The sequence below is a fragment of the Podarcis raffonei genome, chromosome 5 (genome assembly GCF_027172205.1).
Source record: "Podarcis raffonei isolate rPodRaf1 chromosome 5, rPodRaf1.pri, whole genome shotgun sequence".
Taxonomy (NCBI): Eukaryota; Metazoa; Chordata; class Lepidosauria; order Squamata; family Lacertidae; genus Podarcis; species Podarcis raffonei.
In genome coordinates, this window is record NC_070606.1 from 58,103,875 (window position 1) to 58,131,055 (window position 27,181).

The following is a 27,181-nucleotide window of genomic DNA, read 5'->3' on the forward strand; positions in this document are numbered from 1 at the left end:
CCCGTGACATACAAAGGAATCTGTGGCAAAGATTTTGCAGTCTGCTGTCTGGTTTCCTTATGTAGTCTCCTCTTATATGGGAATGGGATGAAAGTTGGTCATTTAGGAGGGCCAGTGCTTATCTAGTCCATAACCAAACACAATTGGGAAAAGGCAGAGAAAACCTGTTGTGGGCATATAAAGGGAATTTATTGATCGGTTCTTGATTCTTTGACAGCTTTCTGAATGTTGCAGACTGGGAATTGCTGGTGGAGCTTCTTGGAGATATTTGCCTTACGTATGATTTAATACTCAAGTGATGAGGGCTTTGTAGTTTTGCACGTTTTCTGTCAGTTGTGCTGTCACAAAATGAAGATTGTAGGAAGCTAAGCTATTGGCTTTAAAGACTTGCAGAAGATGATGTAACCCGTTACAAGAGAGATGGAGAGGAGGAAGGAATGCTCTGTTATATAAACTTCTTTCAAGTTCATTTGAAAAAGTTGTTTGTGTGTAATAATCAGGGCATTACCTCTCCCTTTTTTATTTTCCATTTGATGATTTTTATTTTTAAAAAAGCTGCTTCCGAATATTGCAATAATACAGCGCTCTCTCTCTCTTACTTTTTGTATCAGATTTGAGATGTCTCATCTCACATTCAGGTGACAAAATTGTGATTTGCTGCTAGGGTTGCCTGCAGTGTTAGAATCAGAAGTTGGCATCATTGGGCACCTGCCAAAACCCACATCCCAGCATGAGGCCCACTACTGTCCTATGGTCTTGCTCCATTTCCTCTTTGATACCGTACCGATTGACCTGTCCTCTATGTATGAAGAATGACAGGATCAAGGGGAAGGAGCAGTAGGTTCCATTTGCCTTTCCATCTCCTGGGTAGTGGTGCAAATTGATCCCCAGGAAAGAGGACACTTGTAGTGCTGAAGAGAAAGGTCCACTCAGGGAGGAGTCTTACTGAAGGCCTCTTTCCCAAGGACCCTGCAAAACCTGGAACTGGCACTGGATGCCTCTCTCTCCAGACCTCCATGGTTTTACAACTGTTCAGTCCTTCAATGCAAATAGAGAGGAGATTGGAAATGACTTTGTGTTGTGCTTTAGTCTATTACTTTATGATTGGCTAGAAGGCTGAAGATGAAAGGCAAATATAGGTAGATGTACATGCCATGGGTGGTTAACATCAGGTGGAATATAAACCATGACAAGACTGCTGATACTGTGTAGAACAAGGGATGCCAAAGTGGTGCCCTCTTGATTTTGTTGGATTACAACTCCATCAAATTTCAGCCAGCACAGACTGTGGTTAGGGATGATGGGAGCTGTAGTCCAACAACATCTGCAGGGAACCATCTTGGCTACCTGATGTAGAAAGAGCACAGCTTGGTGTCATAATGATGACAGTGGCATACAGGCAATTTTCGCATTGTGGTATGCTTGGAACAACAAAGGAAATAATCACTTTTGAGAGGCTTCCGCCGGGCTCCTGCCCTTTCGTCCCACCTTTCTTTCCTTGCCTTCCTATTATGGAAGAGGGAGAGAGGGAAAACCTGTTTTGAAAGCCGTGTGGGAGCTGCCACTGATTATTATATGCCAGATTGGTGCTGTCAGCACTGCTGTCTTTCGCCTCAACATGCATGTCTGGTTACATCAGCATCTTGGAGCAATCTCCTCTGCTCCAGTTTCCCGGGGACCCTGAGGCACTACGAACACATGATCACAAGTGTTTCTGAGAGTGCAGGAGAAGGGGGTCAAGAATTTCCTTCTGTTTGCCTTTGTTACCTTGTGCTCAAATCCCCTGTCTTGGGTAGCTTATCAGTTCTACAGTGGAATTCATCAATCCCACCACCAGAGTTGCTTAGTAAAGCTAAGGCTTTGTATAATCTGTGCTCCCTCCTTAATGGGAAGGGGTGTGTGAATCAGATTTAAGGGAAGCACAAATTCATGTACTTGGAATAAAAACGTTATGTAATTTATTCCGATTTCTGTGAACACTCACAGAAGCCTGATCAGGAAGCAGGCTGATGGCTCTGCCTATAGGTGCTGAATAAGAGACTTACCGTAGTTTATGGACTGCATATTTTTGGACCATTTGTCTACGGTTCTTGCAGTCCTCATTATCTTTAGCGTTCTTCCCCTCCTTTAGCACCTCCAAGATGGTACTGGCATGCAGTGTCCTAGAGTTTAAAGGATGCCAAGATATTGGAAACATTTTCATGCTGTTGCCAGAGATGGGCAGCCGAGTTGTGTTGGGATGGTAATGTTTGGGCTTTGAAATTCTTGGCAAGGGCTTAAAATAGTGGAGGAACTGAAGATCATATCTAAGGTCCCTGGAGAAGGGTAAGGAAAAGCGAAAGAACAGAGTTCTACCTATTCCATGACCACTGAGGTGTCTACTTTCGTAGTGTTCAGCAGACTATTTCCTCTGCACTTATATGTGTCTCTGCGCATCTGTGCTGGTTTGTAGAAACAGTGAATGCAAAATGTTATTCTTAAGATTTCAGATTCTGAATGTGTGTCCGTGTGTGTGTGTGAGTGAGAGAGAGAGAGAGAGAGAGAGAGAGAGCGAGCACTATAATATGTAGCTTGATTTGAACTATTAAATTTGTCAGCTCAGAGAGTGCTGGTTTGCAGAAATTGCTGCTTTTCAGTTGTTGGCTGGCTACCCATAAAACATTTTTTAAAGGTTTTGACGTAAGATCCATGGGTAAATTATAACAATTCAGTTAGCTATTAGTCTGGGAAGACATAGTTAAACATATGACAGGGTCCAAACGGTTGGAAGTTCAAACTAGAAGAGATCTGAATATTGAAAAACATGGATTTAGTGCAGTGAACCATCAGGCAATCCTGCTAGTGAGTTCCCGATTTTCTAATGGCTTTTAGTTAGAATTGGATGCCTCTCTAAGGAGCTGCTCTGGATGATTAACAGCCTTTCCCCCCCAAAATAGCATGTTATTAATCTAGGATTGCTACACTGAAGATTTTTTAAAAATTGTTGCCCTATCCCTCCTCTGAGCTGTTAGGGTTCCTTTGACCCTTATCAGAGGATGTGGCACTTAAGGAAACAATGAGTCATTTTTCCTGTTAAATTTTCTAATAAAATAATGGGGTGGGGGCGGATTTAAAAAGATATTTGAAGCATTCCCAATGAAACGCTTCCCAATGATACAGTTGGTGATACAGGAAATGTAACATTAAGCATCCATTTCTCATGGTTTCCTTCCTTCCACCCTCCACTTTCAGCCCACTGGTGTGGTAAGTTCTGTGCCTTACATATTAAACAATTTACAGTTATCATTCTCTCTAACACGTTCCTGGCTATTGGCTATTCTTTGTCATTATTGTAACTACATGCGGAAATGGTAGTCACAATCTTGGTCATCCATCAAGTGGCTGTTTAGGATAGTTATTGTACTCCAGGAGATGACAGGGATCCATCCATCCTAGTACTGCTTGGAAACTTGTGCTTCTGCTGCTTAGGAACAAGAGGAGAAGCAAATGAAGGCTTGAAGCTCTGTGGAAGGAAGGAAGCACCAGGCCACAAATAATCTATGGAAACAGAATCCAATGAACACTGGGTTCTGTATTGTTAGGAGTTGCTGACCACTGCTCCAGATGGTGAGCTGCATGAGTGCAGTTTTTCAAGGGCTTCCTGTCTCAGTGGCACTTAGCTTAAATAACAAGACAACCCGAGTTCTGTTGTGCTTATGTGTTCCCTTTGATCTTGACTCTTGGCTTGTTCTCTGGCTCTTTATTATTAGGCTTGAGCTGCTAGTTTCTCGCCCAGCCCTGACAAGATTTGCAGAATGGTGCAGAAGATTTGATGAGTATCAACTAGGGGTATTAGTGGTGGGGCTGATTTGCTCAGCTCATAGAGGAGGTGGGAACTCTGTTGTGGCTCCGGATTGAACCACCAGCTCTAGGAGCTCAGTGGCCAGCATGGGGGTGGAGTAGTGTGACTATGTTAATATTTTGCTTAGGGGTGCCCTCAATAATGGTCAAGGTATTAGAATGGGCCTTCTTACCACACTACTACCTGCTGTGATAGTTTGGGACAACTAAAATATGAACTGTGTTCTACTATCCGTAGTGTCCAGAGAGCATTTGGAATTTCTGTGGAATGAAGTGCTGTCTAAAGGAAATACTTATCAATGGAACAGCAAGGCATTCCGTGCCAGTACTTGGATAAATGCAGCTCTGAAAGCCTGTTAACATATTTCATGTGGGAGGGTGTTAGTTGATTAATGGCTTTTAAGTTCATTGTTTTTATTTAATTCAGTCTGTTAGACAAATTAAATAAATAGCTTAGCATATTAAAGCAGACTTACTCTCCCAAGCAGCCTTGCTTCACTGTATTTCCTCTGTTTGTGTCAGAGGAGCAAGACCTACTGAACGAGGTGCTCAGTATATGCCATTGATTCACTTCTACCCATTGTCTGACTCATGGGACTGTAGATTATTGATAGCAAGGTTACTGTTGATTAACATCTTTGACTGGAAGTTGCTACAATTGAAATATGATTTAAAAAATTAAGCTACAAATAATTCATTGCACCTCAATTATGGCCTATGACAAAGGTCTCATTTAAGATCTTATTCTCCATTCCCCCCAAAGAAGTCACATCTCCCTTTGAATATACAAAGCACTGAATGGGTTCTGTCTGGCAGGTAGCTAGTTAATGCTGCAATAGCCCATCTCCAAACTTCCAAAAGTAGTGTGGCTGACTTTTGATTGGTTAGCCACAGCCATCTGAGAGGCCTGTTTGGAAGTAGCTACAATAGGACAGACTTTCTTTTCCTTTTAAAGTACTGTTCTGTTTTTACCTTTGCCTTTCTCTGTTTTTTAATTCTTCATAAAGTTCATAAGATTTGGCTGTTGGGAGTCTTGGGAGCCAAAATGTGAAGGTTCTCTTGCATGACTGGCCTACCTTGATGGGCAATTGGAATGAAGTACCCTCTCCCACCAAAGTGTCCACCTTATCCCAATAATTCAAATGGGAAATGGTCATTTTGCTGTAAACTGCACCAGACCTTTCTGGGAACAGCAGAACGTACCTACACATTTCACACAAATGTTTATATCTAAGTTGTGTGTGTGTGTGTGTGTGTGTGTGTGTGTGTGTGTGATGAAAAACACCCTGGGGAGGCTGGTCTTCAGCAGCCTGTTTGGTATAGAGGTCCAGCAATTTCAAGCCCTCATTTTAAGTGGTGTGTAGTCATACCCACTGCCTGATTTTCAGCCTTCCTTCCTTTGTGTAACTAGGGCCCCTCAGCTTCTCTGCAGATTCCCTGGTGCAGTGTGGGGGGTCTTGCAGCTGGCGCAGGAGCCATGAGTAGGAACTGGCACTCAGCCTGCAGGCTTTTCTCTGAGACTTTTCCCACAAAGCATCGCTAATTGCATTATGGCTATCTGGCAGCCAAACTGAGAAGACCACAGTCCTTACCTTGTAGAGGTGGCATTTGGATTAGCGAGTTTAACATTTTGCAAATGTTACCTAATGCCAAATGGAACAGGCGTAACCGAGTCTGTTTATGGAAATATTTTTTTACATGTAGAAACAGCTAAACCTTCCCTGACACAGGCATTATTTGTACAATCAAAATACCAACCTGAGTGCAGCTTAGTTTTTGTTGAGAACAAGTTGGTTTGATCTAAAATGCCTTGTTATGGCAGAAATGTGTAGTTGCTGCTGCTGCTGCTGCTGTGTGATTCTGCTAGTTTATAAAGCTAGTTTGCTGGGATTGTATGCCCCATCATGCATATAGCTGTCTGAGACATCTTGATAACTTTAGTAGATTTCTGTCAACCTCTTCTCCCCTCCCTCCTCTTTAAGGTATTCTACCACTTGTGTATGGAGGGAGGGTTTAATATCAAATCCTTGCATATAGATCATACCACCTAAAGCATGGATGATTCACCTGTGGCCCTATAGGTTATGTTGAATTCCTACTCCCATCAGCTCCAGTCAGCATGGCCATTGGTCACGGATAATGAGAGCTGTAGTTCAGCAACATTTGGAAGGCCACAGATTCTCCACTCCAATCTAAAGACAGATCTTGCTGAGGTTTCCCCTGGTTAGAGAGTGTGCTTTTCTCTGCAACCATAAAAAGAAGGAGGTTCTCCTCTTCATTTCCCCCAGCTGAAGACTGTAGTTTTCAGTGTTCTAACATATTTTTATGGCCTGGACAACATTTTCAGTAAGCTAGCCTGATTAGGGTATTTGCATACGTTACCAATTTGCATAAAGAGCTGGATTTTGTTACTTGCAGTGTCAAGAATAACTGATGAAGCATTAACACATCACTTTGGAGATTTGGCTTTGGTTCTTTGGTCTGCCACTCACTTCACTCTGTAAACTGCCTGCTCTGTCAGCTCTTTGCATTTCTTTTGACACAGTTCTATGTACTGTACGTATATTCAGAAGCAGGTCTCCTGAGTGAGGCTTACTTTCAAGTAAGTGTGTGTAGGATTGCAGCTGATAATTCAGTATCTGCACATACGAGCTGAGGATTTTGGAAGTGCTCAGCACCGAAAAATATGAATGCCTCATAGCTGAACTTTAGAGAAGCAAAGAGCAGAGCTGTTCCTGAAATCAGCTCACTGCAGAACAAGTAATGAAGTTAACCTTGGGGTTAGCATACTTTAGAAGTGGCATAAATATAATGGGGAAGAAGTGAACTGATGTAACATAATGGTGCCGTTTGTGTCTTTTTTTTACACCAGTGTTGACACGGGTGTATGAGTTGATAATGCTATTTTATTTTATTTTATTTTTAAGCCCTAAAAGACTCTGGACCAGTTAAGGACTGTCTTGCTCCTTATGTCCCTTCCTGAACACTCTGATCATTGGGAGATATACTCTTGGTGGCAACTCTTATGCCTCCTGTCTGCTTCACAGTTGTTAGGAGCAGGGTGTATAGCACTGTAGCACCTGCTTGGTAGAACTTTCTCCTGATTAGTGTCAGGCAAGCATTTACTCCCTGCCCCCTGGCAAAAACTTATTTTATAGAGGCAAGCATTTACAATGCCGACTTTTAAACATGTGCTCAAAACTTTTTTTGTTCACTTGGACATTCCCTGAAGTGTGACAAATTACTGATCATGGTAAATACTATTGTTCAGTAGTTTGTTGTGTTTTTATATTGGATTGTATACCATTTTCTTACTCCATGTTAGCTGATATTTACATCTGTTAAGTAACTAACTAACTAGTTTCTGATGGCCATTCCAAAGAGAAAAGAGCCCTTTTCTAAAGGACTTCCAACAGGGGTGGACTGCTATGGGTTAAATGTTTCATGTAGGGCCTTGCATTTGAATATTTGCATGTTTCAGGTCCAGCTTGATTTGTAAAAGTTTGGTGCAGTGGATGATGTGTTAGCTTTAGATGGTGAGGGAGAGTGGCCTCATGCTGTTGTAGGATGTACATCTATATTGGTATTTTTAAAAGTTATATTCCAGCGGAGTTGTTTATTGAACATTAGTATATCTACAAATTACAAAATACTATTCCAGATTTTCATGATTTTTCTTCAAGTTATTACCTGAAAGGGCTGTAGTACTTTTGATTTCTGACTTCTTACTTCTCATACTGACAAAGCTGGTTCCTTCCGGTTGTTGTTGTTGTTGTTGTTGTTGTTGTTGTTGTTGTTGTTGTTCCTATTTTTGACTACACATCCACTGTGGCAAGAGGACTGCTCTCTTCATTTGAGTTTTTGGAAGCAATGGAGAGCTGAACCTGTTCCCTTTCCAAGTCTGATGTGGTTTGACAGCTCCTTTGTGGGTCTTTGCCTTTCAGATCTCGTAGGAGGATAAATGGCTGTAGCTGGTCACCGAATGATGAATTTTAGCAGCTGGAACTGCATCCATCCATGAAATAGACACGATGCAGACTCCCCTGAGAGCTAAAAGGAGTGATTGAAAATTAATATTGTTTGAATTGAACTCCTTAGGCCTTTCAGTTAAACTCATAATGCAGGCAGCAATTACAATCGGATCTGCTACAGCGTGTCACCACAGCAGAAAGCCTCTTGTTATTGTTTCACAGTGGTATTGGCAGGCATGCAATGTGTGGGGTAACACCTCTGAGTAGTGCCATGTCTGTTGGTATGTGACTGGGAGGAAAGCATTGGAAGACAAAATGTACAGTGGCACCTCGGGTTAAGTACTTAATTCGTTCCGGAGGTCCATACTTAACTTGAAACTGTTCTTAACCTGAAGCACCACTTTAGCTAATGGGGCCTCCTGCTGCCGCCGTGCTGCCAGAGCACAATTTCTGTTCTCAACCTGAAGCAAAGTTCTTAACCTGAGGTAATATTTCTGGGTTAGCAGAGTCTGTAACCTGAAGCGTATGTAACCTGAAGCGTATGTAACCCGAGGTACCACTGTACTTTACCAGAGGACTCACTGCTTGGCTCATCCAGATCTGTACACATCCATTTTCTATTCAAAACAAGCATTAAATACAATATAAAGAAAAATGACGGCCTAAATATCAAACTGTCTTTACCATACGAGGTATTCACTAGAGGCGTGTGCAGAGGGGCAAGTCTTCCGGATATTTGCTATAAGAAGGAAGGTGCTTGTAAACATTACGTGTCCTTGGGTGATGTACGCAACCATGCCATAGGAACAGTTTGAAAAGGTAATTGTAGGAACATGTTGGAGTGTTTGCAGTCATTCTTGTAAAGAGAAGGAGGGCTCTTGAGAAATTCTTGTGGCAGGCAGCTCTTGCCTGAAGCTTATGTTTCTGATGGAGCTTATAAAAGGTTCTAAAACAACCTGTTTTATGGTTTCTTAACCCAGGGTTTATCACCCTTTCCCCCACCCTGCTACTTTGAAACTCCTGAGAGAGAGAGCGAGAGCGAGAGATGTTTTTCTTTGAAGGACATCCTCCCATTACAGGGCTTAAATGTGGTAGTTTTGCTTTTCAGTCTCCCAGAACCTGCAAATTACCGTATTTTTTGCACCATAACACTCACTTTTTTCCTCCTAGAAAGTAAGGGGAAATGTCTGTGCGTGTTATGGAGGGAATGCCTACGGGTGGCATACCTACGGATTTTCCTCCTCTAAAAACTACGTGCGTGTTATGGTCGGGTGCGTGTTATAGAGCGAAAAATACGGTAAGTTTCTACAGAATCAAACTGCAGCAGCAAAGAGGGATTAGGACCATGGTGGTGCAAAGGAGAAAACAGCTCTGATTACTCAAAATAATAATTCTAATTCGTAAGGAGAGGCTTGCAGTGGATTTACACGTGTTGAATCACTCTAGTTAATGACTCAACGTAATCCAAATAGTGACAATTTTTATTACATTTATACAGTAATCTGCCCTTTCCCCACAGTTTTTGTTTCTCAAAAAGAAAAGAAAAGAAAAGAAAAAAGCAGAAGATCAGCACTTCTGTGAAATTGGCAGAGGTGAACTTCCACCTAGCCTCCATAACTGAGTGCCTAAGGCCAAATCACTGCAGTGCACCATCTAAAGTCTGGAAAAGTCTTTTTTAAATGGGCTGAATTCAGATATGCTACTTTATGTATAATCTGAGCATCTGGATTTTTTGGTAAAGTTTATTATTATTATTATTATTATTATTATTATTATTATTATTATTATTCCTCTATGTTATAATTTATATTAAAAAGTGATAACAATGACAGGATCAGACAAAAATTAAAAGATGAAAAACAGCACATGACTCCGACCATATGGTGAACCATTCAAAAGATGGGCAAATATATTGGAAAAATCAACTTGCTTTAACATCAGCTTGTGAAAATGATCTGCGAATATGTGCTTAATTTGGCTAGGCAGGAAGGGCTCTATTCCCTGGCAGGTGGGATTTCAGTAGTAAACAATCCTGCATTGTGGTATGAGATTGAATTCTGTTGCTCTGGATTCTAGAAACTGCCTCCCACCCAGTCTTGGGCAAACTGATTCTTTTATTATTGAGAGCAATGGGGTTTTTGCTGCTCAAGGGAGCCATGAATTGTAACACCAGCGATGGAAGGAATCGTCTGAGCCTTATAAGAAGCTGTGTGAATGAAGTTCTGTGTTGTACTACTATTGATGTTTTAGATGTTTGTGTACAGTATCATTTAATGCTTTTACAAGCTCCCCCGGGAGTGCCAATTGGCACTGAAAGCTGGGATATGCATCAGAACAAGGTAGTTGCCATAGTGCTCTCCAGATGTTGTGGTCTACAACTCCCATTAACCTCTGGCCAGCATGGCCAATGGGCAGGGGTCATAGGAGCTGTAAATCACAACATTTAGAGGGCACCATGTTGTCTACCCCTATATTGGAACAAAGATGAAACAGCTGGGGGTATTCTCATCTCAAAACTGTGAAATCATGCATATTTTACGGGATGATATATCAGTTCAGTCCATAATCGGTTGCCTTATCTTAATAAAATCTGAGAAAACTGCCCACCACATTATCTTAGTGTGGCTGAAATTTGAGGAGGAATTTGTGGCCATAAGAATAAATTACTTAAGGGGCCCCTAAGAGAGCTAATCCACGTTGGTACTACTGAGTGGTCTGGTAAGGAGAGGCAGCTGTTAATACAATCTTGTTCCCTCTCAGTGACTTGAATAGTGCATGAAGTATGTATTCCTGCAATTCTATATTATAAAATACCATGCTGCTTTAAACCTCCCCAGCATGATTACTGGGCATAGCTATGGAGGCATCCTCCAGACCTAGTAAATAACGTTTCATTTTTCAACAGGAGTGATGGATGAATGCGGCATCCTTGCTGAGGATAAACTGAGAAACAGCTGTCATTGTACAGAGCATTTAGCCATTGCTTATTGTTAAAGCCTTGGCGCTTGGGAAAACTACTCTGATAAAACTCCTGGCCAAGACTGGAGCCTTCAGGACAGACAGCTGCATTGTGAGAAGTGGGATTCAGGGCAGACCTTGATTTCTTTGTGATCTTTTTGGAAACAGTTATGATAGCATTGTAAACAAGCCCACAAAAGTTCCTCTCCTGTTTTTTTGTTTTGTTTTTGTAAACTGATTTGTGGTTTTTAAATAATCAAGCAGTGTATAAATTTCATGAAATAAATAAATAAATATAACACAGCCAGCAAGACTGATGGAGCCTTGCTATGGTGGGTATGTTCTAAACCATTAGTGCTGAGATGTTCCTCCTTCAGGGAGTACATTTTTTCATGCTGTTTCTAAAGAAGCGGCAACAGGAAAATCTCTCCACAGGCCATGCTTTTCAATGCATCCCTCTTCCATTTGTCAAAGCGATGTTCCTATAAACATAAACAGTGAATGGAAGCTAAGTAGCTGGCTCAGAAGTACAGAGGGTGAATTCTGCCATAATCTTTTGTTGTTTGATCTCTGTGGGAAATAGAAGCAGGAAAAGAGGCTGACAGGCTGCTTTCTGTGCGTGTATTTATTCTGACATACCTTGATGGAGCTTCTGGTTGTGTTGTTCCATTGTCTCTCTGGTGTCCATGTATCTAGGCTGACCTAAGGCCTTGAATCCCCAGACACTATGGATGTACCCCGCTATGGCATGATGTATTTGGCACTTGCCCCTGGAGGTGCTCATGTGTGAACATGCCCATATTTATAGACAGGTTTTAATCTAGAAGAGCAGGTGTTGTGTACAACATATAAGAAGTGGACTAAAACATTCTGGCAGGTTTGCAATGACATGTAGATTTGTTTTGCTCTAATTTTGTTTTAGCACTTCAAATAAAAACCAAAGCCAAGTGAACCTAGTGCATAAAATCCAAATTGGGGAGAACTGTCCAGCAGTGTGAAGCAGTTGTTTCTGGCTCCTAAATGTTGATCTCATTCCCATAAAAGGAAGGGAATTGTCTCTCTTTGAGACCTAAGCATCCTCTGTCATTGTTTTTTCAAGAAAATAGAGCCACTTTCTCCCTTTTGAAAGCACCCCATCTTTTCCCCCTGCAAAACAAACAAAAACGGTTGTCCTGGCTGGGACTTACTCCATTGCACAATCATTTATCCTTTTATGCTGTCTTTCAAAGCAGCCTTCGTATGACACCAAACTGTTTCCCTTGAAATGGAAGCATCAGGAGGCTGTGCAAGCAAACAACATTCAGAGCTGCTTCAAAGTAGACACTAGGCTTATAAGGCTCTGGAATCTAGTCTGTCATCCACATTCTAGTTTCCTATTTTGTTTAGTACAAGGGATGCTGACTGTAATTGTATTATTAGAGCATAAACTAGCATCTAAGGATTGTAGAAATCAATGGGACATACGTACTAGGCAAATGGAGGTAAGCACACAGGACTCCAAAGTGCATGTTCTTACAGATGCAGACTTCTACTTGCTTCACTGAGCATTTTAACTTGTACAGATTCACACAGTTGTCTGAAATGCTAAGTAGAAGCTGACACCCTGAGGGCTCAGTAGCACATATTTCCTGGAATTGGCAGGGGTTGGAGGAAGGCAGCACAACCCAAAGAAGACAGAGAGTGGAGCTGAAGGCAATGGAGCTGTGCAAAACAGCAAAACAAAACAACTGTACCCACCAACCCAGAGCAGAAGGGTATTCTCTGGTCTACAGAGGCTAGAACCCAATGTGGCTAAAGACACTTCCCAGTTAAAAGGGGCAAGAATAATATCCAAACACTGTTCTCTTCTACTGCGTAGCACAGGAGAATTTATACTGGTCAGATGTTCTACACCTTTGACCTTACCCAAATATAAGGCTGATCTTATTTCATGAGGAGAGAGGCAAAGGCTGAGAATGATAAATTGAAAAACTGGTCCAAGGTGAACTGCTGGAACATAATGTATAGAATTGCTGTCACGTCAGACTGCTTCCTCACATTAAGATGTGTAAAACACATTGTGAGATTCCCATTTGGTGCAAGGATGGTGCTTGGAAGCTGAAGGTTGCCAACGGAGAAAGCTCTTGGCAGAGAAAGCAGATTTTTCTTTCAGTCTCTACTGTTGTGATTGTAGAAACTGAGAGGCCATGAAACCAGTTTGACTGGAGATTGCTATGGGTAATCGCTCTTTCCTCTAACCACACAAAAATGAGGAAGTACTAGAAAGATTTTGGCTTAAAAACATGCAGTGTTGGACATGGCTCCACAGTGGAAAGTATTTAGTAGAGGGTGGTCCTCTGGATGTTGTTGGACTACAAGTCCCATTATTCTTGGCCATTGGCCATGTTGCCTGGGACTGATGGGAGGGCCACAGGTTCCCCATCTCTAATTTAATGGAAACTGTGCTTAATATGAACAATGCAGTGGATAGGGTTGCCATATTTCAAAAAGTGAAAATCCAGACAGCTTTTTTTGGGCCAAAGTAGTTTTGCCGAAAGAGTTGATGAACTTTTGGACACTGCTAACATTGGTTGCCGTACATCGGGAATTTCCTGGACATTTCACCGATTTCCGCCCAGACACTGCTTCTGGCTGCAGTATTCCAGGTATGTCCTAGAAATTCCAGACGTATGGCAACCCTGCAATGGATCAGAAATGGACAATGATAAGTATTGATAATAGAATCCTATTCCGCTGGCACAGCTGGGTCATATTTACAATTCAAGCTGCACCTCTTAGTCATTGGTTCCCATATGGAATCTCTCTCACTTACCTAGATGGAGGGCAGAGGGAGTGTAGCATGGAAGGTGCTTGTTGTACATGGGTAAAAATCTGATCTGGTGCTCCACCCACTTTTGTTTTGGGTTCCATCTGTCACTGGCAGGTGGCCCTTGAATTGCTGCTCATGAGTTAGTGCAGCCTTTGGATTGAGAAAGGTTCCCCATTTCTGATCTAGACAGAACAAATTTGATAGGTGCCAGTGCTAAAATGTTTGTGGTAAATGAGGGGTAGGAACTCCTTTTGGCCTGGAGGACCAGAACTTTATTTCCCTCGACTGCATGGGCCAATGTTCGCTGGTGGGCAGGGTCGCTCTTGCTGAGCAGATGACTGACAGTTAATCCATTGAGTGGGGAGAGGGGGGTTCAGCTAGTTGGGGTTCAGTCCTGCTCTCTGCAAGGCTCTACACCCAATGTGACTTACATGTAACAGGATCCCACTCATAACTCTGGCTATGTATCTTAAAAATACAGTTTCTGTTTCAGAAGGGAATTGATGGGCTTATTTAAATTTCAAGAAAGCTTTCAAGCTGTTTTCTTTGAGCCAGTTCCACTGTGACATTTTGACTTTACCAATAAGCTTCAGAAACTCATCCCATGTGTGCAGGCATGTAAAAAAATATTCTGCCCAAGTGACACAGCATGCATCTGGGTTATCTCATGAGCTGAGGTTGGATATGTGGGTAGTTCTAATACATAGGATTATTTACCAGCAACTTGTGCATGTGCACAAATCTAACAAATATTTTGCATTAATTAATGTATCTATAGGATTCACTCTCCAAGCCATTTTGTGGTTGCTTAATATTGCATCAAACCTGGCTTTAACTTCCATAAGTGATAGATTTTGTTCAAACAGTTAAATCAAGGGCCAAGTCTCTGTTCTACTGTACTGGAGAAAGCAGCGCTCTTAACCTCCTTTCAAGTCCTGGGATTGTTCTCTTAAAAGCTTCCTTTTCCAGCAGCACTGCATCATCCTCAGTAATTTCTGATTCACTTTGTTCTTGCTTCCCAGTATGGCAGGAGCTTTTAACTTGCCCTGCAGCCATTTCCCTCCTTTGCTGCAGGCAGAGGGCAGAGCATTTTGCTCTTTTGCAAGTTTTAACTGAGCCTCAGAGAGAAGGTGCTCTCTCTCTCTCTCTCTCTCTCTCTCTCTCTCTCTCTCTCCCCCTCCCTCTCCCTCTCCCTCTCCCCCTCCCTCTTTATCTCTCTCTCTCTCTCTCTCTCTCTCTCTGTGTGTGTGTGTCTTTCCATCCATCCCTGTGTTTCCAGAGCATCTGATTTCTTGGATCAGACAGATAATACCAAAAAAATTTCATTGATCAAATAGTTACACTATGGTGCTAAATACTTTATGTGGAAGTTAAATATGTTTGGAGCTTACTCTCACACCAGAATTTTGGCTTCTCAGAGTTAATATGTTAAGGTTCCACCCTAGCACTGAACCTGAAACAAATAACCTTTCATATTTATTCCACACATGTGCAAAGTTGCCTTATGAAGTAGTAGTAGTTCATTTTTCCTGTTTACACTTGAGAAAACCAAGTTGGGCCTGCTCAAGGTTATTTGCAAAAGGATAGATAAACTGGGATTTCACTTCTGCTGCAGGCTGAATGCTTTATGCACCAAGACATCTTTTTAATAGCAAATAACTGTTGCTCATGGTCCTTATGCACATATGAGGACAGGTAGCACTTGGTTTCCTGATATTTACACATTATCTGTTGCATGTTACTTGTTATCTGTACAGAGGCGTACCTAGGCTTCCCCCCTCTCCATTTTGCCCCTTGGCAAGAGACCATGTACCAGAAACTCAAAAAACTTTATTCTTGTTGCCTTTCGTGCTCTGCCAATGACTTCCTCTGCAGCCATCGGGATCGGGTCTGCTCTGCTCCACCTCTCCTCCTCCTCCTTCTCCATTGGTTCGTCCGTCCATCTGCTTGCCTGCCTCCCTTGGCTCACCGCTTTCCCTTCTGGCTTCTTCCTTCTTTCTTTTTTCCTCCTCTTGCAACTCATGCCCGCTCTCTCCCTCTTTCTTCCCTCTGAGCCCTGCTGGGTGCCTCACTCACACTTCTAATAGCACCACCAGTCAGCTGTGGAGGGGCCCCTGCAGGACCCATGCCTGTGACCAGATTCCTCTGCCAAGGTGCCCGGAAGAGCCTGTGCACCTCACCTGGCTGCCCAGAACAGCAGAGGAGTGGCCCAGGGAGTATGCAAGCGGGTGGAGTTCTCCTAACCGCTCTGAGCCAGAGTGGAGAGATGTGATTTTTGCATCCCTCTGGGTCTGTGCCCTTGGTGGCGGCCAACCTATCCAACCCTTAGGCATGCCTCTGTATCTGTATGCATGCAGAAGATGCCTCAGCCCTTTTTGAGTTGAAGCAGTTCTCAAATTGGCAAGAGTGACATCATTTGAATAGCACAATGCAGAGGTTGGGGGCAGGGAGGTATCCTATTTTGGAGTAGTGGAAATGTTGTGCTTACCTGCTATACTTTCGTTTGTAAATCCACAAAATTCACAGTTTCCCTTCTCAACGTCTCTTGCCTATACACATTTATTTTTACTGACAACTGGACTGCTTGCATGCTTTGGTGTTGTTTTGTCACACACTGTTGCATTCTTTCAGTCTACAGCTGCTAGCAGCCATCTCCCCCTGCCCCCAATATCTCACCCAGAACCAAGGAGGTGGATGAGAGCCATTTGTTTAGATGGCTACTCCCACTACCGGTCTGGCTTATTCCATGCCACTTCCATTCCATCTTGGACAGCAGAATAAAGTAAGCTTGCATTCAGGGCATGGGAAAGAGAGATTCTATGGTAGGCAAGACTCCCCTTTGTGTTTTGATGCCAGTACTGAGAACAGAGCTCTCTGCTCATAAATTTTACCAGCATTTTTCTGTTTAAGGAGATCTCATCTGCTTGACATTTGGATTAGTTTCACCCTTCCCTATCCTCATGCTGATGAATAGGTTAGCTGTGCAGTGTGGAATAAACATTGATTAGGATAAGTGGACTGTTCAGCTGAATTACAGATTCAACCAGCCACTTCTCATACTTTGCTGCTTCTGCCTGTCCTTTCTTACAGAGGAGGTTGGTTCAACTGGAGCTCTGCACATGTCCAGAATTGTGTGTATGGTTTTGCTTTGTTCTAATAATGAGAGAATACCATGTGATCATCACAGGAAGCCACTATTGTGTGAGGCTGCGCTGGTATAAACTGGACGTACATCCAGTCACAAGGAGGTGGTTACACTGTGACCCAATTAATTCCAAAATCCAGTCCAATAGCTAATACATCTAACGCCTTTTTGCATTCCCTAAGAAGTCCAATTTCAGCAAGGATGAGAGCACCTTGCCATAAATATCTGTATTGGCAGAGATATCCCTGTGTCTCCTATGTTTCAACCTTTGGCACGACACCAAATTAACTGAACTTGGGATGCACCATGAAGTCTCCACCAATGTCCTTTGTTATGTAATATCATTTATGTCTGAGCTTGGACCCTTTGTAAAAAATCAGAATCAGGTCAAAGGTATTGGATCAGTTTTTCCTAAAACTGGGTACATAAAAAAATCCCAGTTTGTTCAGCTTTTGGGGAGATGCTTCAGGAGACAGGAAAACCACCACTTTTCATGTGACCATTTGCCTTTCATCATTCTTTTCTCTCCTTAAAATAAAGCTGGATCTTTTAAGAGTGCTTCTGTAGTGACATTTTAGTAAGACACATAGCTCTTCTGCTGTTTATAAATAATTTCATATTAGCAATTTAAATCTTTATCCATTCATAAATAAATATTACAGTTGCAGCAACAGTGTGGCTGTTCCTGGTTCTCTGTAGGAAAGATGTTGTTGTTGTTTAGTCGTTTAGTTGTGTCCGACTCTTCGTGACCCCATGGACCAGAGCACGCCAGGCACTTCTGTCCTCCACTGCCACCCGCAGTTTGATCAAACTCATGCTGGTAGCTTCAAGAACACCATCCAACCATCTCATCCTCTGTCGTCCCTTTCTCCTTGTGCCCTCCATCTTTCCCAACATCAGGGTCTTTTCCAGGGAGTCTTCTCTTCTCATGAGTAGGAAAGATACTAATATGCAAAATCCCACAAATTGATCAAGGTTATCAAAGCAAATGCAATTCTCTCTGTGTACATGCGTAGTGTTATTCATTATGCTTTCAGGCATGTATATTCTGTACAGATTTTCTGATGCCCATACAAATGTTGCCTGTCAAATGCTCATTGTGGGGCAGATCCTGACATTCAGCTGTGAACTCTAATCGGCACTGACCTCATGCAATCTGTGCGGTTTTCTGTTCTCCCTAGAAGTGGGAGATTATTTTCCTAGAAAACCCTGCTATTCTTGCGAGGGGCGCCTTTATGTACATACAAAGTCCTTCAAAGAATATTAACAACCTGAATGTCTTGCAGAGGCCTGGAACTGATGATCCGGAGCTACAGATTTGATCAGTTCAGGCAACCTTGGAAAGGAGAACTGTGTGAAATGACTGAGAAACAGGCTGGAAAGGGCATCCAGCAGAACGCTTCCCACTTGCAAAGTGATTTGAGTGTCACCTTTCCTCGTGGCAGCACAGGTGGGGGGGGGATATCACATTCTCCCTCAAAGCTGAAGCTGACTCTCTCTCAGAGGTAGGGAGGCTGTGGCTCCCCCCACTGAGGCTCACCCTGCAGTTCTGCATTTTGGCACAGCAATGACACTTCAAAGGCAGGTACCTGCCATCTGTCACTGATCTGATCCCCCTCAAGGTAGGGCTGCCGCAACACCAAGAAGGTGACTCCAACATTTAAGCTTTGCTCAGGGAATTTATTTGCTCTACGTAGGCAGGTTTAGTCATTAAGGCTTATAACTCTGCAAACACCTTACAATTTGAAGTGATTGGTCTGCCTTCCCTGTCTTGTGCCTCATTCATGTACAATGTCACTGCCATTGTTCATGCACATCAACAGAGCTGGTGTTTTCATAAGTTGTATACCATTTGAATAAAATGATTGTTTGCATAAAGTTCCAGGATGAGCTCAGAGTGTTCCGAATCTCTCTCTCCCCCGCCCCCCCCAATCCTCTACAGTGGTACCTCGGGTTAAGAACTTAATTCGTTCCAGAGGTCCGTTCTTAACCTGAAACTGTTCTTAACCTTAGGTACCACTTTAGCTAATGGGCCTCCCGCTGCTGCTGCGCTGCCAGAACACCATTTCTGTTCTCATCCTGAAGCAAAGTTCTTAACCCGAGGTACTATTTCTGGGTTAGCGGAGTCTGTAACCTGAAGCATCTGTAACCCGAGGTACCATTGTACCTTTTGGAAAAATTGCCCATTCTGTTGATGGGACAAACTAGAGACATGTCCATACATCTCAAGCTCCATTTTTCTTTCTGCAAAATCATCTTTTTCCAAGAAGAGATGAAGTATTTATAAATATACTTTCTACGGCAGTTTAGGTTATGCCTGCACTTGCTGTATAGTTGAGGTCATTGCTTGGTGTGTATATGATTCATGTCAAGCTGGCCAGGTCCACATTGCACACACATTCATCCCTTCATCTACTGAGTATTACCTGTAATAAGAGAAATCGTGTCAGTGTATGGTCTATGATGCAGCACAAAGGGTACATATCAATCAGGATCTGTGGTCCTCCAGATGTTATTGGATTCCAACTCCCATCAGCCGCAGCCAGCATAATCTGTGATCATGGATGATAGAAGTTATAGTTCAACAACAGGACCATAGGTTCTGCAATCGTAATTTATATGGTTTAAATAAATTACAGGTGCGGGCTACCTTCTGAGGCATCGTGTGTGTCAGTGAAATCGTGTATATTTGAAACAGCATTGAGAAAGCCTCAAACACCCTGCCCCTTTTTGTGAATTTTCGGGTCATTTCTGGATTTGGCACGATGTGGCTGTGCACATTCACGCACATATTGAACTCATAAATGGGGGTGTGTGTCTGTATGGTCTTTTAAACTGGAGGGGTGTATTTTTTGTTATGCTATATATTTTTGTGTTTTTATATTGTAAACTACCCTATTATCAGATGAATGGCAATATAGAATTCAAATCAATCAATCAATCAATCAATCAATCAATCTTGCCCCTGAACAATTCCCATGCTGATAACAATAAGTGTTCAAAGCTGCTGTATCTGATGAACTCTGGTCATGTTTTTCTTTTCCAATATCCCCTTTTTTTATTTGTGAAATGCTAAACTTCAGGTGGTACAGTTATACACAGAGAAAAGTATGGGCGTGTACAATTGTACAAATCTGTACATAAGCCAGAGTCACACTAACACTACTAAGACACTGGTGCAATCTTATCTATTGTGAATTCCTTTTGTGGTAAACACCTGACTCATCAGATAAGAGTGGGTCAGCTGCAGTTACATGGCCCTGAACTGCTTTAGGATTACATGGCAGAAACATCACACAGTTTGAATAATTGGGAGCACTGTTGCATTTCAGTCCACACTGGGAGTGGCAAACCTGTTGCTGGACTACAGCTCCCATCATTCCTGCTTATTGGCTATGTTGACTGGGGCTGCTGGGAGTTGAGATCTAACAACATCTGGAGGGTCAGTGAACTCCACCCCTGGAATGGAATGGAATAACACGGGAAAACAAAAACATACAAAATACCACATTTCAATACTATCAATATAACAAGATTGTTTAAACAACATGCTGCATCCAATAGAAAAAGTAAGAAGGGAGTTTCACAGGTTCACCTTAGTCCTAGAAGCACTCCTCTCATAATGTTACTCACAGTCCCTCTCCTGCAGCAGCTTCTGATAAGGCTTCCAAAGTCAAAGGGTGGGGTGGGTTCAAGTTAGAGGTTCCAGATAACAGTTGCAGGCACAGATTGACAAAGTTTGCTGACTAACAGAAGAAACTAGAATATAGTATATAGAATGCAAATGCGAATATTGCAGTGGTATCTGCTACAATTTGCTATTTTTTGCTCAAATACTCATCTGCTCCTCCTGTTGCTTTCAGTTTCCAGCATATGCTAAGGATTCTTTCTACCAATGCTGAAATAGTTCAGCAAAATGTATTGGAGCGGGGTGAGGCATACCCTTTGTTAACATATTGGCAAATAGAAGAATGATGCTAAGAAGTGGAGCTCACAAGCCCATGCTTTGCATCAAGATGACTTTTTGGAAGACATTGTTTTCTCCTGCTGAGCTCCCTTCCCTCCTAGGTTATGAATCAGATCACACAAAAAGTAAAGTTTGTGTAATAAACTAACCAATATCAAAGGGCCAGTTGTGTACATGTGTCATTTGATGATGAAGCTATGTGAATGAGCCATCCCAGATAGTACTTCAGTATGGAAGTTTTCAAAGGGAATCAGTTCACATATTTGGTTGCAAGTCATCAAGTGACAGAAAAGAATTAAATTATGTCTATGCAGATGTGAACCAGCAAATAAGATTCTTTGGCTCCTTGTTATTGCATGTTAATTGGACTTTTTTTTTTAAAGAAATGCTCAATTTCTGTCACTTTCTTCTCGCAGATCTTGCTTTCTAACAGCATTGTCATTGTCATGCTCCTGTGATCCCTCGCAGATTTTTACTACACTTGCATCATAAACAATAAACACAATTTTCCAGCTGCACCTCTCCAACTGAGCTGAATTTTGAGTGGTATTATTCTTATTTTGACATGGTACCTTCTAACCTCCAAACAGCTGTGACTTCTCTTTACAGCAGCCTAGTTTGTAATCAGGAGCAAACACTGGTATTTTGCAAGGGAGAGAAAACACTGATAAACCAGAAGTGCCTTTCACCTTCTTCTGCCACAGGCATTTAAATGACCAGGAGTGGGGAGGGGAAATGATGGTTGTGAAAGCGGGAGGGCTCAGGACTCACTGCCTGGCCTCAAACTGTCTCCCAGCCTGCCATCCCTGCTCAGAACTGGCCTTCTGGTGACTCAGCCTGAGCAGTTCTAGGTAAGGGATATAAATAGCACTTACTATCGAGGCAGCTATCTGCCTCAGGCATTTGTGTCCCAATCAAGATTGTTGGTTTGTCCCTGACTTCCCTCAAGGGACTGTGATTTGGAAAGCAAGTCTTACCTCCCTTAGCTCAGTGTGATTGTGTGGAAGAAGACATGACTGCATATGGCTGTATGAATGTATGGAAGCATTTTCTTACATGTTACGAGGCAAAGTATATAACACTATTTGCTCACAGTTTCTGCTTGCGTCTACACCAGACATTTACAGCTCATGGCTTCCTCCAAAGACTCCCTGAGAACTGTAATGCAGGGTGCAGGGGGCTGGAGCTCTGTGAGGTGTAAACTACAATTCCCAAGATGCTTTGGGGAAGCCATGTGCTGTGAATGTATAGTGTGGATGTGCCCCTTTCTCATTTTCACTTAATAGGTTATATATGAAGGGTTGGAACACAATATTGATCAGTTTTCAGTAGGAGTTTAGGCACTTGTCTGAAAGGGGTACTTTGCTATGAAAATGTGGTACTCTGATAACAACTGGAGGAAATTCAATTGGTTTTTCACTGCAGCTTGGACAAGGCTAGGGTTAAATTCCTTTGGGCGTATTACAGTTTGCCTCGGTATATTTATATATGGTTTTCTGCTTCCTTCAGTGCTCCCATAGGGAATGAGGACTCGCATTCTCAAGCAGTCAGATACTGATTCAGTTTATCCACCTTCCCTTTCATTCACTCGCCCACACACCTCGGCTCCTGAAAACATGCATTTCCATGGTATACTTGAAATTCCCCTTGAAAAATAAGGGCTTTGTAAGTTGGAAGAAATCTTCCATAATCAGTTTTCACTGTTCCACAGAGCATAACTTCGGACTGCATTTCTTCTGCATGCCCTGTTCAAACTCTTGATTGATACCCACAACGGAAGAGTTTGGGACATGAGGTAGCCAGAGAGAGAGACGAAAAACCAGAACAGGTCACGGTGTGCAAGCATTAAGGCTGAAGTCCAGGTGTGTGTGTGTGTGTGTGAGAAACCAGGGCTTCCAGCTTACCTCCTGCTCCCCTTTCCTCAATTCCTTTAATGAGCCTGGCAGACTCTGGAGTTCAAGGCTCCAGCACTAATCTGGACATCCAGTCAGCTGACTCTATGGGTCAGTCTCAGAGCACAAGGCCTTTTAATACCCTATCCTCAGAACTAGCTCCTTAGTTTAAGCCACGACTCTAGTGTAAAGACTCTGCCTTACCTGGACTATATAGTTACCTCTTTGGTAGGGTTGCCATATGTCAACAATGTTTCTGTCCGGATTTTCACTTTTTGAAACATGGCAACCCTATCTTTGGTTCTTGTTTGCTGCTCTGAACCTTGGTTCTTGCCTGCTTTAGACTACACTTGGGGCCAGCTGCTGGGATCCCAGAACATGACAGCTTGATGCCTATGCTTTCTGGGGTCTAAGGGACCAGATAATGTTGGCTAAGACATCTAGGCTGCAATGCTGTGCCTACTTACCTAGAAGTAAATCCCACAGAACTCAATCAGACTTAACTTCTGTGTAGATAGGCATAGGATTATGCTGCCACTTAGGCATAGCTGTGCTGCTATTTTGTGGGTTGCTTTGGCTGTGAAGGCTAGAGAGAGACCTCTTAGGCTTGACCTTAGAATTCGTAGTCCACCTTCATGAGAGAAAACATGCTTATGCAAAAGGGAGCAGCTTCAGGGGCCCAGTGAGTGGCCTGGGAACACCCGAGGCTGCAGAATTGCTAGTGTCCCTCGGATGGGAAACCAGTAGAAGCTGTTCGTAAGAACTGGATATATAAGCATAATCAATTTTTTCAAATGAAAAGCAGTTTCAGATGTCATCACACTCACAGTAAAACAGTTTTAATGGGAACTTGAGATGCAGCAGATATTGGATCAATGATGACAAAAAGCCAGCAGTGGAGTTTTTTGTTGTTTTTTTTTTAAAAAAAGATTCATGTTGAAGGCATTGAGATCTAGTAAGGATGCCCATAATCAACATGGAGGAAAATTAGAGTTTAGTTTTTGAGCAAAGGTCCCTATACTTACAAGGTGCAGCTTCTCTCCCCCCTCCCCCCCCTTTGGTGTCCCCTGATCTGGGGTATTATTGGTGTCTAAAGATTACACACACACACACACACACACACGGGGTAGATGGTTGATGGAAGGATACTTAGTGAGAGGCAGGGAAGGGAAGACTTCCTCAGGTGAAAGACTGGGAGAAGAAAGGAAAGCTCCCAGGCGAGAGGTGAGAGGGTCTCCACCACTTCCTGGGTGAGACAAGGATTAAGAACTACCTTTGAGAGAGGACTCTGCATTTTCTTTTCTCTTTCTCTTTCTCCTTCTTTTTCTGTTTTTGTTTTCCTTAGTTTCTTCTATCTTACTGTATTATGAAAAAGCTTTAATAAAATAGTATTTTTTAAAAAGAAAGCTAGTACTGTAAATAGGTTTGGGCCAGTATACTTCCAATTTAAGCAAGGTGAACTCTTACTCAAAATATTTACTGCCCAATTTGCAGTTTTATCCATTAATTTATAATGTTGATCCAGGGAATAGCCATTCAGTAATGTTTGACCCAGCCAAAGGAATGACTACCGCATAGGCAACATTGAGAGCTGTGCAGTTTTGGGCAGCTTGATTTACAACTTGAAACTTATGAGGGATTTATATTAAGCAGCTAGCTAGAACCTCTGTTTAATTTGTTTTTGTGGTCAATGGCATGATCCTAGTCAAGCTTATCCTAATGTAAGGCTCATGGAATTGATTAGGACTGACTCCGAAGTAAGCTCAAGGCTCCAACCCTAAATACACTCCCAGGGGAGTAAGCACCATTAAACACAATGGGACTTCTGAGTCAACATGCGTAGGAATGAGCTGTTAAGTCTGTAAAAGCACCTCAAACCTGACAACTTTTTGGTAGTTAGTTATGTTTGTTTCTTTAAATGTTGCTTTAAGATTTTGGGCCCCCCACAATATCCCTTTGTCATAATCATGTACGTATATATATATTTCTTTGTAATAATCCATTTAAAATTTCATTATTTTTTTTAAAAGATATTTATTGAAATTTTCAAAAAATAAAAAAACATAAAAAAACCATTAAACACACATACAACTTACATTTCTTGCTGTCAATGACCAATTTCCTTGACTTCCCCACACCTCCCCTTCTTGTATTCCAATTCCAATTTTTAGCTCAGCAAGTTCTTGTCCCCAAACTTTACCTTATTTTCTCTAATTCATTTTAGTTAACCAATTTTAACTTATAAACCTCAATCTTTATACATCAATACTTATTCTTCAAAATCTTTTTCTAGGTTCACCCCCTCAATTTAATTAACCAGTTTTAACTTATAAACCTCAATCTTTATACGTCAATACTTATTCTTAAAAGTCTTTTTCTAAGGTCAGCCCCAATTCCCTTCCCCGAAACCCCATTTTTATGTTAGTGGCAAAACCAAATTAATTAAAACAGAATATAGTTATACACCCTTTGGATTCCCAAAGCCCCACCCCCCCTTTCCCGGTTTCGAACCCCAACAAAAAGTCCATCAGTCCATCTGCAGTCAGCCTGGCGACCTCACGTCCGAGGCTCTCAATTCTCTCTCAATTCCTCTCTGCCGGTTTTTTTGATAGTCCTTTATATTAAACTCCGAATCTCGAAGGAGCTCTGTCCCAATAAGGTCCATGTTTCTTCCAGCCAGGCCTCCGTATTTAAAAATGGAGCCAAAATCTTGTTTCCTACTTCTCTTAAGTCCAAATGTCCCAAAAGCTCCAGTTTCCACTTTAGCCAAGTTTGTATTCCATAGGTCTTCAGATCTCCACATAGGGAGATCTCTCCATTCTCCATTCTTCAATTCAAACCAAATTTTCATCATCCTGATCTTATTTTCCTTTATATCCATCTTAACCGGCCTCTGGCTCTCCTCAATCATCTGTGGCATTATAGCTCCTCCTTCTTTTTCCTTCGAATCATCATGTTCCTCTTTCATCACATTCTCAGATTTCTCAAATTTCTTTTCATATTCAGCTGCAAAAATTTTTAAGTCAACTGCAAAACTTTCCTGTTCAACTGCAAAAACTTGAGTCAAGTCCCTCCCAGGCTCAGCAACTTTATTTACTGTTCCATTCAGTATTGTCACATTTGTTGCCAAAACATCACTCTGTTCCTGCAACTTTCCCAAGAGAAAAAAAGTCTTCTCCAGTTCAGCCAGTATTTTTCCACTTACAGCCATTTTTGTAATGTCCTAAACCCCCTCTAGAGGGATTCTAGTTTCTTAATATCTTCCAGTTCCAACCCAAAAGTCAAATTAGCCTTTTCTTCTTTATTTTTAACAATTTGTTACCAAATTGTTACCAAATTGTAACGAATATAACCAGCAAAGACAGCAGAAACAAAGTTCTCCTTTTTTCCCAACTTTGACAGCTAGTTTGACAGCTGTCAAAGTCTTTATGTCTCTTCCGCAGGCTCTCTCACCGATCGCTCCCGGGTCTTGGGGGAGGGGTGAATTCCGTTCTCAATGTTAGCTCTTATCCTCCAGCACAATCACTTAAATTGCCCCAACGTAGAGTTAATTGCTTTTCTCCACAAGGAAGAAAGGTATTCTCACAACCTTAGTAATAAAATCCTTGCTTTACGATGTTTACAAGGCGGGTAGGCGGACTTCCTCTTTACACCTTACCCGGTCGTGCCTAATTCCCAAAGAAAATTTCCCTTTTAAGTCCAATTTCCGTGTTACTCACGGGTTGTTGCTTTTAATCCAAATGTTCAGAGAAAGAAGTCAGCGCTCTCCGTCCATGGCATGCGGCTTCACTCAGCAGGGGAAGCAGTCGACTCACAGCACCGCACCGCTCTCCGTCCCCCGTTCCAGAGCCTTTAAAAAGGCTCCTTTGCGGGTCGGGGGGGGGGCGCAAATGGTGCCCGCCGAGTCACCAGGTCCACAGGCTTCAGCACCTGTGGTTTCTGAGGGTCCCCGCGTCGCCGCGGCGGCAGGACCCGACCCCTGCTGAGCCGATTCCCTCCGGAGCTCGGAGGGAATCCACCATTAGGCGATGGCGCTAACCCGGAAGTCTCCTAATCCATTTAAAATTTCAAACTATTACACTATAAACATTCTGTTTGGCTTATTTTGAAATGCATTGGGTTTGAGAAATGTAACATTCTGCTAACAAAATTCACTCTCTCTATGAAGAAGAGAGGAAACACCGAGTAGCAGGTCATGCCTCCCTTATCTTCCAGTATGCTTCTGAATACCAGTTGCTAGAAACCACGGGCAGTGGGTGGAGGAGGAATGCTGATGCCTTCAGGCATCTGATCAGCCACTGTGAGACTGGGATGTTGTACTAGATGGGTCATTGACCTGATCCAGCAGGCTTTTCTTATGTTCTTATGGCAACCTCAGGAACTGTGGGAAAACTGAGAACTGCCTTATCTGACAAGGAACTCCTGGAGGAAGCTTGCAATGCTAATAGGGGACTGGTTCTTAACAGTACCTATCTTTTCAATATGTATACTGTCTAGAGATATTTTTAAAAAGTGTACTGCCTGTTGGGGTGCCTTGCAGGTCTGCGTCCTCCTAAAGCAACAGCTCAGAGCCATATCAAACAGCTTCACTATTTCAAA

At 42.4% G+C, this 27,181-nt stretch overlaps 1 protein-coding gene across 5 annotated transcripts in view; it reads left to right on the forward strand.

Annotated features, from left to right (window-relative positions):
- Nucleotides 1-27,181, forward strand: part of SEMA4G (semaphorin 4G) — a 98,744-nt gene that overhangs the window by 45,615 nt on the left and 25,948 nt on the right. The gene's annotated exons all lie outside the window — the stretch shown is intronic.